The sequence below is a fragment of the Pistacia vera genome, unplaced genomic scaffold, assembly GCF_008641045.1.
Source record: "Pistacia vera cultivar Batoury unplaced genomic scaffold, PisVer_v2 Contig124, whole genome shotgun sequence".
NCBI lineage: Eukaryota > Viridiplantae > Streptophyta > Magnoliopsida > Sapindales > Anacardiaceae > Pistacia > Pistacia vera.
This window is the reverse complement of record NW_022195293.1, coordinates 230418-234313: the sequence shown is the minus strand read 5'-3', so window position 1 is coordinate 234313 and position 3896 is coordinate 230418. Positions and strand designations below refer to the sequence as shown.

General features: G+C 38.3%; 1 non-coding gene across 1 annotated transcript; it reads right to left on the bottom strand.

Annotated features, from left to right (window-relative positions):
* Nucleotides 1–1217: 1217 nt before the first annotated feature.
* LOC116118470 lies at nt 1218–1324 on the bottom strand. The gene has a single exon (XR_004126159.1). It is a non-coding gene; the product is annotated as a small nucleolar RNA R71 (small nucleolar RNA).
* Between the last annotated feature and the right edge of the window lie 2572 nt (nt 1325–3896).

Sequence of the window (3896 nt, the reverse complement as noted above, 5' to 3'; positions counted from 1 at the left end):
ACATGATGAGATTGAGAAATAAATCATGTTAAGCATCTTGGGTAATCACCATTGTAGTATTGAACGCTAGAGATAGGTTTGAGAATCAATGAAATCAATCTAGGATTCCATTAGCTTAATGAATTTGGAACTATTAATCTTCAAATTGTTGGCTGCGGAAGTTTAATAGGGAAAAGTAGGAATTCATAGCCTGAGAAGGTATGTTTGACAACTTAGGGAATTCGATTTACAATCCGTGCATGTGAGTGTAGAAGTAGCATAATCCACAGAATTAATCCATAGAGTCCGAATGAAGTCAAACCCTAACCGTTTGCATACATTGATATTACTCTTGTGTTAAATCTTGCTTTCATAATTTAGTTGTTTTTACACTTAGTAAATTGTGCTTTCAGTTAAGTTTAATCTCTCCAATAAATCCAAACAATTTTCGGTTTCTCCAACTTGAAAACAAATAGGAAATTAGTGCTTTGCAACCAATCCTCGTGGGAACGATACTCACTCATCACTTATTACTTTGTGCAACTAGTGCATTTGCTATATTTGCATGTTGTAGTAACAACGCATCAAGTTTTTGGGCCGTTGCTGGGGATTGATTTTTGTGTTAACATTGAGTTTTTCTTGTCTTAGCTAGATTAGAGTTTTTTTTTTTTTTTCGTTTAATTGTGTGTTAGTTTAATTTTTGTTGTTCTTTTTTGTGAGCTTGTGATCGCACTTTTTCTCTTTTTCTGTGTAGTTTATGTGAAGAGCAAGACGTCAGCCAGTGGTTCTTATTGATCTAGAGATTAATAGAACAAATAGAAGACTTAATAGAGAGAGAAGAGAACAAGAGGCTACAGTTGAACCAGAGGCCATAGTTGTTGAGATGGCAGAAAATAGAACATTAAGGGAATTTTCAATTCCCACAGTTGATGGCAGTGGTTTGAGCATAACTAGACCAGTAGTACAAGCCAACAACTTCGAAATAAAGTTGGCAATCATCCAAATGATCTAGCAGTCAGTACAGTTTAAAGGAGATTTGAAGGAAGATCCAAATCTGCACATTGCAAACTTCTTAGAGATCTGCGACACCTTCAAGTCAAACAGAGTGTCAAATGATGCCATCAGATTGAGATAAAGCTAAGGGATGGTTAATGGCACTACTATCAGGAACGATCACAACATGGAACGAATTAGCATAGAAGTTCCTGACCAAATTCTTTTTTCCAGCAAAATCAGCGAAAATGAGAAATGATATCACATCTTTTCTACAAGAAGAGTCTGAATCATTATATGAGGTGTGGGAAAGATACAAGGAACTACTGAGGAGGTGTCCACACCATGGGTTGCCAATTTGGATGCAAGTCCAAACGTTTTACAATGGATTGATGGTTAATGTGCGAACCATGATGGATGCAGCATTGGGAGGAGCATTGCAAAATAAGACACCGGAAGAAGCTCATGAGTTGAAGTTTTGGCAAGTAACAACTATCAAAGACCTAATGAGAGGGTGCAGCCGAAGAAATCCCTGGGTCTTCCTGAAGTTGATGTAGGAAACGACCTAGTTACGCAGCGGAAAAAAAAAAACATAAACTCTAGGGATCGTTCCTAGAAACCAAGATCCAGGTACAAAAATCATAGTTTATAAAATAATCAAATTACAGAAAACAGAGCAAGGTTTAAGAAACCATACCCACGTTTGGAGGCTCCACCAATATTGTCTCTGAACGTGTTTGCTACTGATCCAAGTATAAGACCGAACTGTAGGGTCACACTGAAGACAATCAAAAAGAACCAATGAGGGATTTGCTAGATCCTCTTGGCCTTAAGAAATCAAGAAGAAAACAAAGGTATTTGTTTGGCAAAAACCAAAACCTGGCATGGGAGAGTGTTTTGGGGCTGGAGGTTTTCTCTTTCAATGAAAAATGAAATAATAAAATAACACACACTTTTCAACTAAACACTTTTCTTTTATAGTGTATTTAAGTTGCCCTATTCATATGGAATGGCTTGGGCTACAACCCAAACACCCGCTGCCAAACACTCCCAATTAGATATTTATTAATTCATCATTATATTCAATTAAAATCAATTAATATTAATAACATTTAACAATAATGATGATTTAATAAATATGTGCGAACACAAATTTAATGTAATTTCACTTATTTAATTTTTCTCAAAATAAATAAAGGCTACGACCTCAGCAAAATTAATTGCATAGTGAAATTACCAAAACCATTTTGCCTTAAAAGATGAAAACGCCCTTCTTTCTTCTTGGATCTTAAATATTCTATGTGTGTGACATAGGATCCTATCATATCGGCAGTGTATAGTACGCGATTAACACAAATTAATCGTCTCACTAATACATAGACCAAGATTGGCCCCTAGCAAGGCATCATGGCCACCCGATAGATTCGGATTCAGCAAGAGCTACCTGTCAATGATATGGTTACCGTACAATTCGTCCTTTCATATACTTTATCTCGACAGAGAAAGGCATAGAAATAGTGTCAACCTTCGGTTACTCTGAATTAGTATTCAGTTTCTGGACCAATGACCTGTACTATAATCGGATAGAGCAATAACTCAATTCCATTGTGCCACAGTTTTAGTGTCATTGCCATATACTGAATGCGCTGTGAGATAACTTCTCCGTACCGGGAGTGATGAATCCTCTGTCTATCCACCATAGTCTTGATACACTCCTTGATGTAGCCAATCACCATCGTATTGACAGCTCTGAATAGAACTGCGTTAAGCTAGTGTCAACTGCACCAATCGGTGCACAAGGCGCTCCGGTGATCTCAAGTTAGGATCACATGCACCACCATCGTTAGAGGATTTGTTCCATAGACACTGGGTTACCATCCATATGGAATCCTGGTGGTCAGTCCAGTGAACTTGCTGCAGATATCGCCTACAACAGCACCCATGTGTTGCACAGGTTGCACAAACAACTTGACAAGTGAGATCAGTCACTGCCTTTCGACAGGGTCGTTCAACACTATGATAGCCTTATTGTATATCTGTGCCCTTACTTCAGAATAATATGGGGCTTGGCGTTTCTAGAATGGCCACCATATGTGCTCATAGGGTTCTCACTATCAAGATTTGAAACACTGATACCCTCGTCAGGTTCTACCATTCTAAGGACATATATCAATACATATTGCAATATAATGATTTACGCGATATAGATAAAATGTCTTTTATATGATTAATGAACATTATATAAAGAGTCAATCTGCAATAATTGATTGGCTCTAGGGCATTCACGTACAATCTCCCACTTGCACTATAGCCAATCATTCATGTATTAATACCAAATGATTCCAAGTGCCTTTCATGCTTCTGCTGCGACAGAGGCTTAGTCAGTGGATCTGCGAGATTGTCGTCAATGCACTTTACTAATCTGCACGTCTTTCCTCTCAACTATCTCTCTGATGAGATGGAATCGTCTGAGAATGTGTCTGGACTTCTGATGAGACCGTGTTCCTGGCTTGAGCAATTGCTCCATTGTTGTCACAATAGACATCTATAGGATCAACAATCATGGGAACCATACCAAGTTCAGTAATGAACTTCTTAATCCAGATTGCCTCCTTGGCCGTATCTGACAATGCAAAATACTCAGGCTCCATTGTAGAGTCTACTATAGTGCTTTGCTTGGAGTTCTTCCAGCTCACTGCATGCCATTGAGACAAAATACAAACCCTGATTGCGATCGATAATCATTTTGTTCGTTTGGAAACTAGCATCACTGTATCCTTTTACAGTGAGCTCATCTTCCCCTCCATAAACCAAGAACATATCCTTAGTCTCTTCAGGTACTTAAGAATATTCTTGACAGCATCCAGTGGTGCTCACCTGGATCCGATTGATATCTACTACAAGTGCTCAAAGCACATGAGACA